The sequence below is a fragment of the Saccostrea cucullata genome, unplaced genomic scaffold (genome assembly GCF_032062105.1).
Source record: "Saccostrea cucullata isolate Sc308-1 unplaced genomic scaffold, CSIRO_AGI_Scuc_v1 ctg4508, whole genome shotgun sequence".
Lineage (NCBI taxonomy): Eukaryota > Metazoa > Mollusca > Bivalvia > Ostreida > Ostreidae > Saccostrea > Saccostrea cuccullata.
In genome coordinates, this window is record NW_026934015.1 from 47,187 (window position 1) to 57,718 (window position 10,532).

The window sequence follows — 10,532 nt, forward strand, 5'->3', positions numbered from 1 at the left end:
AAAAATTAAAGGCATTTAAAAAAAAATCTTCTCAAGAACCACTAGGCCAGGAAAGATGAAACTCATGTGGAATCATCCTCAGGTAGTGTAGATTCAAGTTTGTTCAAATCATGACCCCCGGGGCTAGGATGGGGACAAAATGGCCGATCAATGTTTTACATTGGAATATATAGGAAAAATCTTTAAAAATCTTCTTCTCAAGAACCACTGGGGCCAGGAAAGATGAAACTCATGTGAAATCATCCTCAGGTAGTGTAGATTTAGGTTTGTTCAAATCATGACCCCCGGGGCTAGGGTGGGGCCAAAATGGCTGACTTTTATGTATCATAATTGTGTACATATGAAAATTTTCGATTATACTGTATATTTTATATTGTCATGGATGTTTGTAAAAAATCTGAAACTTTTTTGATATGTAGATACATATGAGGACTATTCATATCACATAGGAAAGACGATTTGTTTACTTTTCTAGGATGGCAGTCTGGTACTTTAGTGAGTGGAACAGGAATTGTTATTGGTGTATCAGACAAAGGTAGATTCTCCACATATTTCCACGCTCTGATGGAGGTTAATCTGGCAGTGATGAGTTGCGATATGAGGATTACTTCAAACTTCCTCCCAGTCTCAGAGCTCAGTCCTCCTCCTCATCCTCAACTCTGGAGTCTGCATCCTCTTCTTCTCTACATCCCCTCAGCAGTCCCACATCTTCTGCCAAGAGGAAGAAACTCGAAGCAAAAAGACATAAAGAGAGAGGAGGAGCCGTGCCTAAGACATCCACCCCTGCTCAGCGTACAAGTTAGAGCGACTCCTCCATGTCTCTGAGCCCAGCGACTTCTTCGGATGTGACTCCGTCTTCTTCCTCTGCCTCAGCGGCCTCTGCTTCCCCCTCCACCACTGGGACTTCCTTGGCCACTGCCGGGAGTGATCCTGGAAAGGGGGATCCTAGTGGAACAAATGTCAAAATGGAGGATATACTGTGGTTACACAGAGCTGTCACTGTATCCAAAATCCTCAGGTAGCTATTTTAAAGCTTGTGTTAATAGTTTTGTTGATTTCAGGTTACAATTGAAGGAAAAGTATGCATTTTCAGAATTATGGATTCAATTCTCTCTTGAAGTTAAATCAAAAGTTGAAAAATATTTTCCTCTTCAGCAAACCTAAGTGAGTGTGTGTTTTTACAGGTGCTTGGGATTCAAGGAGAAGCATGGGAGTCGTCTCGTCAGTTCTGTGTGAGACTGCCCGGCGACCTGGTTGTGTCCAGCCTACAGACAGCTGCTGACTGTTCCATCTCGTCAGTTCTATGTGAGACTGCCCGGCGACCTGGTTGTGTCAGGCCTACAGACAGCTGCTGACCGTTCCGTCTAGTCAGTTCTGTGTGAGACTGGCCAGTGGAGGAGACCCGACCTACGCCTTCAATGTCCACCTAACGGGGGAGGAGGTCCATGGAACTAGTATGTCAACATCAAAAATATATGTAGTACTGTATGCAGGAAAATTTTCGCCACAGTTTTATTTTCGCCCCTTAAGCCCTTTCCTTGATTGGGTGAATTTAAAAGGGGTGAATTCAAAGAATATCATATAATTTCTTTAACAAAACTGACTGGGCGAATTTTGAACAGGGCAAAATTATTTGCAAGTGTGAAAGGGCGAATATAAAGCGGGGCAAAAATAACCCTGTATACAGTATTCTGACAGAAATTAAGACAACTGGTATTATTAGCAAAATGATGAAATATTTACTTGTAGTTGCAAATTGGATGGAAGAATTATATTTTAGACCCTGGTCATACATTATAGAACTCTATGATGAATTGATGATAGGAATTTGGACCTAGATTATGATATCTTGCAGATAAGAAAAGCTGCACTCACAATCCTTTAAAATTTATTTACATTCTAGTAAATATGTCTGGACATGCAAATTTATATGGCCATTGTTTTTTTTTTAAGGTGGCTCCTTCCGACAGTTTTTATGGCAAGCTGCCAAAGAAATCAGTGGCCCCCTGGTGCGTTCACTGATTCCCTGCAATAACTCGGACAACAAAGGTCGCTACATCTTCAGACCCGGCCCCATGTCCTACCTAGAGGAAAGACTTCTACAGTTCTTTGGTCAAGTAAGATTTGTTAAAATACTTCACATATTCATGGTCTTGTAAGAGCACAAGTTTTATTGAAAAAGGATGATTGTTTTGAAAAAATGGAAATTTTAACTTAGGGATAAAAGTGCTTGCATTCACATTGCTCTTTTGCACTAGGTATTGACAAAATATGTTTTGTTTTGAGATTGGATTTATGATCACCATAGTTTTCTAACATTGGTCATTTATGTGCAGTTGTTAGGTATCACAATGCGGGCAGATTCTAAAGAATTTAAATCTTGTTAGGGGAGGGGTAGGGGCCACGATAGGTATAGCAAGAGGGGAAATCTGGTAAAGAACTGCATCACCCAAGTTACTCAGGTAAGCGATGTGGCCCATGGGCCTTTAGTTTGGAGCAGTTTTCTTAAGTACTTCTATGTCCTATATTGATTAAACCTGCATGGAAGATGTTTCTAGTGTGTTTCATTGTACCAGTCAAACTTTCAGATGCTGCAATGACCAGGTTAATGTTTTTGGAGCAGCTAGGTTAACATTTTGATGCAGTTTTTAGCTCACCTGAGCCGAAGGCTCAAGATAGCTTTCCTGATCACATTTTGTCCGGCGTCCATCTGTCTGTCTGTAAACTTTTCACATTTTTGACTTCTTCTCAAGAATCGCTGGGCCAATTTCAACCAAACTTGCCACGAAGTATTCTTGGGTAAAGGGGATTCAAGTTTGTTCAAATGAAGGGCCACACCCTCATTCAAGGGGAGATAATTGGGAATTAATGAAAATTTGGTGGCATATTTTAAAAATCTTCTTCTCAAGAACCACTGTGCCAGGAAAGATGAAACTTATGGGGAAACATCCTCAGGTAGTGTAGATTTAAGTTTGTACAAATCATGAGCCCCGGGGGTAGGGTGGGGCCAAAATAGCAGACCAAAGTTTTACATAGAAATATATAGGAAAATTCTTTAGAAATCTTCTTCTCAAGAATGACAAAGCCATAACTCATTATATTTATATGGAAGCATGCTCAGGTAGTGTGATTTAAGTTTATTCATATCGTGACCCCCGTGGATAGGGCGGGGCAAAAATGGCAGACCTAAGTTTTACATAGAAATATATAGGAAAATTCTTTAAAAATCTTCTTCTCAAGAATGAAAAAGCCATAACTCATCATATATATATGGAAGCATGCTTAGGTAGTGTAGATTCACGTTTATTCATATCATGACCCCCGTTGGTAGGGCGGGGCAAAAATGGCAGACCTAAGTTTTACATAGAAATATATAGGAAAATTCTTTAAAAATCTTCTTCTCAAGAATGACAAGGCCATAATTCATCATATTTGTATGAAAGCATGCTCAGGTAGTGTAGATTCAAGTATGTTCAAATCATGACCCCCAGCGGTAGGGCGGGGCCAAATGGCCTACCAAAGTTTTACATGGAAATATATAGGAAAATTCTTTAAAAATCTTCTTCTCAAGAATGACAAAGCCATAATTCATCATATTTATATGGAAGCATGCTCAGGTAGTCTAGATTCAAGTTTGTTCAAATCATAGCCCCGGGGGGTAGGGGCAAAATAGCCAACCAAAGTTTTACAAAGAAGTGTATAGGAAAATTCTTTAAAAATCATTTTCTAAAGAATAGCAAATCCATGATTGATCATGGGACTTTTGGAATTAAACTTTACAATAATAAACCAATTTCTACTTTTTCCTAGCCTTAGTGCTCAGGTGAGTGATATGGCCCATGGGCCTTTTGTTGGTGTAGGTCTCATTTCTGAGTAACTATAAGCCCTATGTTGACCAAACTTGCATGGGTGGTACATCATAGAATGCACACTAGTCTACCAGGCTTGCTTCAGATGCTAAATTTGACCTACATTTTCCGCTTGAGTGAACAGGTTTATGTTTTTGGTGCAGGACTCATTTCCAAGTAACTATGGACACTATAGTGACCAAACTTGCATAGATGATGCATCTAGGGATGCATACTTACAGACTTGCTTCTGATGCTGAATCTGACCTACATTTTCCGTTTGAGTGAATAGGTTCAAGTTTTTGGTGCAGGTGTCATTTCCAAGTATCTTTTAGCCTCGTTCTGACCGAACTTGCATGGATGGTACATCTAAGGGTGCATTCTACCAGGTTGGCTTCAGATACTGAATCTGACCTACATTTTCTGGATTATTGATAAGCTTTTTATACAGGTTTCATTTCCATGTAACTTTGAGCTCTATGTTGAGCAAACTTGCATGGATGATACATCTTAGGATGCACACTAATGGACTTGCTTCAGATTCTGAATTCGACATACATTTTTCAGATCATCAACCTCTTAAAAGGTATGGGTTATGGGTGCAGGTCTATTACCAAGAAACTATTAGGCTTATATAAACCAAACTTGTACAAATGATGCGGTGAAATCTCTCAACCTTGTTCAGATGCTGGATTTTAATTACATTTTCATGAAGAAGAACTTGTTTGAAGTTTTTATATAGATCTATTCTAAAGTATCAAATCAAAATTGTATAAATTTTGCATTTTGGTTGTACACTTTTTGTTGGATAATTGTTTTGACTTTGCCTTACTTAAAGACAACATTCGTTAAGGACTGAGCTCTGTATAATCTCTGATTACCTATGTTTTTATATTTTCACTCGTGCTTTGCATATAAAAAAATCCTGCTCCACTCATGAAATAAATTCCATACTCAACTGCTACAAAACATTGAATATCCTTTTTAAATTTAGCAGAATTATCCCACTGAATTAAAGGGTACTTATTTTTAGGTGCACATGATGCAGCTTCCTGGATGGTGTATAGGCGTTTGTTAACATGTGAAACCCACGTGTATTTTGGGGTAGGTATATATGTACATGTATTTTGTCAATTATTAGCTCTTCTGAGCCACAGGCTCAAAGAGCTAATGCTATGGCCATTTGTGCTGTGTGTGTAAACATTTTAGAATATGGGCCATAACTCAAGAACCCCTTAACCAATCAGTCTCAAATTTGTCACAGGGTATCCTAGGCCCAAGGCCAGCTACCACTTATAGTAAAATAAGGGTTGGGACCCTTAAATAAGGGGAGATAATCAGGAAAAAAAAACCCAAAAGTATTAGTTGCTAAAAATCTTCTCTAGAACCTCCAGGCAGATTTTCACCAAACTTACATACATGGATCAGGATATGTCGAAGATTGAAAATTGCACAGGGAATTACACGGGGGCAAAGGGCGTGGTCTCAAGGTCACTTCAAAGTTGACCCAAATTTACAATTAATTAACGTTTATATTTTCCTTACTATAAGGACTAGGATCATCAAAACTTGTAAGTTGATGCAATTTAGGACTTCACATCATGTAAGAACAAAAGTAGGTCACTGTCACGATGACCTACTTTTTGAACTTTATGACTAATCCTTTTTGAAACATTTAATCCCATTATTTTAGACACTGAGAGGTTTAGAATCATCAAATCTTGTAAGTTGATGCATCTAAGGACCTTAAAAAATATGTATTATATAAAAAAAGTAAGTCACTGACGTACTTTTTAAATTTTGCGGGCATGTGTTTTTAAATTGAATTGAAGGCATATTTTGGACACTTTGTCAGTTGATGCATCTTGGGTCCTTGAACAACGTTAACTTAAAAGTAGGTCACCTTGACCTACTTTTTGAACTTTATGACTATAATCCTTTTTAAAACATTTAATCCCATTATTTTAGAAATCATCAAATCTTGTAAGTTGATGCATCTTGAGACCTTAAAACTAGTGTTGGCAATGAGTACCCGGCTAATCGGTTAACCGTCGAACGATGCGAGTATCGTTTAGCAAAACTGCTATTCGGTTACTCAGATGAAAACATATTTTTCATGGTAAAAACGTATAAAATAATTTTTAAGTTATATTTGTAAATGTATAATTTAACAAGATGCCGCCACAAACATCTAAAGCTTTGATTTTTATTGTTAATTAATGACTGACTCAAAATCTGTCAGATGCAAATCATTTTAAATAGAAGTTGTGGTGTTCGGGTGGAACTACAAATATTCTAAATCACCTTAGATTGAAACTCATTTTGAAAAATAAATAAATAAACCGGCTATCCATTTTCGCTCGACGATTCTTGGCCATTTCCGCTAGTTCATTACCATCAGAACACATTTTCTCTATGACAGAAAATGCTATCATAAAGTTGTAAAATCGTTTGTCTTCATGTGTTGATAAAATTATTTTCTCAAACATTAGCAGATATTACCTGTTATAAGTGACATTTAAAATCAAAATTCTTTGAAGATATTGTGTGTGTGTTTTTTTTTTAATTTGTATTCATTTAATGTTCATATACGTAACATTTGTGGTTTATTGCTACCAAAAAGTAAAAGGATGAGATTAATAATAAATATGGACACTATAGAAAAAACCATCCGAATAACCGGGTACTCGGTCGTAAGTTTAGACGAGTAACCGGTTACTAAAAATCGTCTGATTTTCCAACACTACTTAAAACATATATAGGAAAAAGTAGGTCACTGTGACCTACTTTTTGAATTTTGCAGGCATTTGTTTTCAAATTGTTTAAAAGGTATATTTTGATTACCTTCAGACCTATGATCATCAAACTTAGTCAGTAGATTCATCTCGGGACTTCAAAAAAGTTTATCAAGATGTAGGTCACGATGACCTACTTTTGACATTTCATGGCTATATTTAAGTATCATAGGTATTTATTGACTTAGAATCAACATACTTTGTGAATTGATGCATCTTGGGATTTCGGAGAGTGACGACCAAACAGTAGGTCACAGTGGTCTACTTCTTACAATTTATAGCTTTATTTAAGGATCTCCGGTACTTAATGGCTAAGAATCATCAAACTTTGTCAGTTGATGCATCTTGGGTTTTGTAGAATGAGGTCCAAAAAGTAGGTCACAGTGACCTACTTTTGACATTTTATGGCTTTATTTAAGTATCTCTGGTATTTATTGGTTAAGAATCATCAAACTTTGTTTGTTGATGCTTTTTGGGTTTTCAGAGAATGTCGACCAAAAAGTAGGTCATGGTGACCTACTTTTGAGTATCTCAGATACTAATTGGCTTAGAATTATCAAACTTCGTCAGTTGATGTATCTTGGGTTTTCGAAAATCATAAAAATTAGGTCACAGTGACCTACTTTTGACATTTTATGGCTATACTCTAAAAGCACAAATATTCGTGGAGTATTAAATTCCATTTATTTCATTGTTAACAAAATTCAACGAAATTAAATCCCACATGAAATTTTATATGACTATATAATTATTGAATAGGGTTACTTTTAAAACAACAAAATTAAATGCCCACTAAACTATTTTTATGACAATTTAAAACAACAAAATTTTATGCCCACGAAAATTTGTGCTTCTACAGTATTTAAGTATTTCGTGAGTACTGATTGGCTTACATTCATCAAACTTTGTCAGTTGATGCATATTGGGTTTTTGGAGAATGTAGACAAAAATGTCGGTCACAGTGACCTACTTTTAAATACTAGTATATCAAATACTTATTGTATAGAATCTTCAATCTTTGTCTATTAATGCATCTTGAGTTATCAGAAAACTTCAATCTTAAAGTAGGTTAATGTGGCCTACTTATGTTTTCTTGGCATAGCTTTATTAAAATATCTTCAGTCCTAATTGGCTCAGAATCATCAAACTTTGTCAAATGATGTAAGTTGGGTCTTAGGATACATAGGGTTAGAGGCTTCAAATAGAAATGATAGATTGTACAATTTATCAGAAGAGCCATTCAGGCCCTTGGGCCTCTTGTTTTTCTTAAAAGCTGCTTAAGAAGTATTTTTTCTTGGGCGCACTCAATTGGAACCCTTCCTTTTCCTGAATAAGTATTCTTTCCGCTTGATTGGTTTGAAAGGGTAGATTGAGAAGGCCTTCTGAGCCTTCCGCACCAAAGAGGGAAGGATAGCATTCTAATATGGTGTCAAGGGGATGGGTGAAAACTTTGGGGACTTTTATTATTGTAAATAAACCAAATGAATAAACTAAAACAAAATTCAATTGCAAGAAAGCATTTTTTATAATGCATTAGTGTTAATTCTGTTAAGAAGCATTTTTCCTGTTATGTAATTACAGAAAAATCAACCATCCAACACAGTTTCATTTACCATGTAATATGAGGTGAAGATGTGACCTGTATGTAGGTCCCTGAATATTCTCTCAACTTTTAAAAAAAATTATACATGTAGTTTAATATTCTTCTGTCTCAGGCACTTAATGTTTTTAATTATTGAACCTTTTTTTACATAAATGAAAAATTTCCAATACTTTTATATTTAATATATCATGTATATTTTTACCACTCTTAGTTATTTCTTCAAATTTCCCTTTCAAACTAGCATTTAATGCTTTAAATTAAAATATTAAAATCAGTCTCTAAAAAACAACAACTGCAGTTTTTCAAAAAAATTGCAGATGATATTCCAACATTTTCAATACCCTTCTGAATACTTGATTTAGACATACAAATTCCAACCCTTCCAACATTCCCCTCTGCTTCTAGAAGGCCCCCAATCAAGTACGCCCCGGGTCTAGATTTTTTTAAAGAATTAATCTTTATTTTCTTTTTCATATATGATGGTATATTACTGTATATACTCGCCTATAAGTCGGATTGTTGGGAGTAAATATCTGGTCCAAAACTTTAAGTCCGACTTAAAGGCGAGCTATCAAATGAATGGTATTATATGAGGTCAGTCCCTCTGATATATAAGCTTACTAAATACAACCGACTTATAGGCGGACCGACTTATAGGTGAGTATATACGGTAAGTAGAATTTTTTGTAAATTAATTTTGGCATTATTAGCAAGGATGCTGAGGTCACTAAAATTGAATATCGCTAAAAATTAGTTGCATATAGACCTTAATACTTGTATTTATAATAAATAATATAGTAAAAAAAATTTAGTAATTGAATTTCTTCAGTCTAAAAATTGGCAAAATGAGAATGTTTCTATCAATATCATCATAAATAAGGTACCAGAAATGCTTTGTTCTTTAAATATATCATGGTATATAATGTATTCATTGTATTTCTGTAGTGTTGGACAACTGGAGCCTTGCCTTGTATTTTTCTCAAACTGGAGCTGTTGGGATTGATTCCTGACACATTTTCCCTAAAGGTGTCTTTCCAAGAATTCTGATGGAGCCTGGAGCAGAGTTTGGAGATATTTTAGCTTTCCGTGTTCTTCCAAGGATTGTCTATTGGTCTTGAGATAGACTCGGGAGATATTTTCACTTTTCATGTGAGATAGACTCAGGAGAAATTTTCGCTTTCCATGTGAAATAGACTCAGGAGAAATTTTCGCTTTCCATGTGAGATAGACTCGGGAGATATTTTAACTTTCCGTGTTCTTCCAAGGATTACCATTTAGCCTAGAGCAGAGCATTTTATCCACCACAATACTCTTTGACGGAACCTTAGACTTGAATATTGCAGATATTGGATTTCAGAATTTTTTCAATTGATATTGTATACTTTACAGTTTCTATTATATATCTGGGTTATAAGGGCTATGGCAATATCCTAGTATTGTATACTTTACAGTTAATATATCTGGGTTATAATTATATATCTGGGTTATTAGGGCGATGGCAATATCATAGTATTGTATACTTTACAGTTTTTTTTAACTATCTGGGATTATTGGGGCAATGGGAATATCATACTATTGTATACTTAATAGTTTATATGATATATATATTAATTATCTGGCCTTGGGTTATTTGTGTAAATTGTAATTTTGTGTTACTATAATACACATATGGCCACTGGGGTTATCCAGGGATTAAGGGAATTTATGCATAGAAAATTGTAAATTTTATAGTTTCTTTGATGCATTTGGTTATAGAAACTCTGTGTAGTAATATTAATGTTTACTCTATTGTTTCTATGGTATTTAGGGGATGGGTTGGGGTGGGGGTAATTGAGGATATGGGAATTACCGTATATATGATAAGCATAAGGTATTAACTTAATAGCTTTTGTTAATTGTGTTAGGGAGTTTCATTAATTATGGTAAACTTGTTAGTTTTTATCGTAGATCTGGGATTATTGGATGTATTTAGAATTTCATGTACTTTTGCATTCTTTATTAATTTCTATGATTTTTTTTAATGGGGTTGGGGTGAATGGGGTTAGGAAATTTCATTTTTAGGTTCTGTGATTTATTTGGGGTTGGCATCAGGACATATAGTATAATTGTGTACTTTATTTATGAACTTTGTCTTGGATCATAGAAATTTGCGTGGGTTTTCATGCAGTATTGTATATTGTATATTTCATAGTTTCAGAATAATAGAGTATTGTATACTTGTCTTTTTTTTTTATGAATTATGTTTTTTTTTAAATGTATGATTTCTTTTCAGATCATTTGACATTA

At 35.3% G+C, this 10,532-nt stretch overlaps 1 long non-coding RNA gene across 3 annotated transcripts; it reads left to right on the forward strand.

Moving 5' to 3' along the window:
• Positions 1–856: 856 nt before the first annotated feature.
• Positions 857–9,655, forward strand: LOC134239804 (uncharacterized). 3 transcript variants are annotated; one of them, XR_009986298.1, is made up of 5 exons: positions 857–1,018; positions 1,185–1,454; positions 1,954–2,117; positions 4,882–4,956; positions 9,192–9,655. It is a non-coding gene; the product is annotated as an uncharacterized LOC134239804 (long non-coding RNA). The 3 variants fall into 3 exon arrangements; XR_009986297.1 differs by having other exon boundaries at positions 4,882–4,952; XR_009986299.1 differs by lacking the exons at positions 4,882–4,956; positions 9,192–9,655 and adding an exon at positions 2,337–2,362.
• Positions 9,656–10,532: the final 877 nt, after the last annotated feature.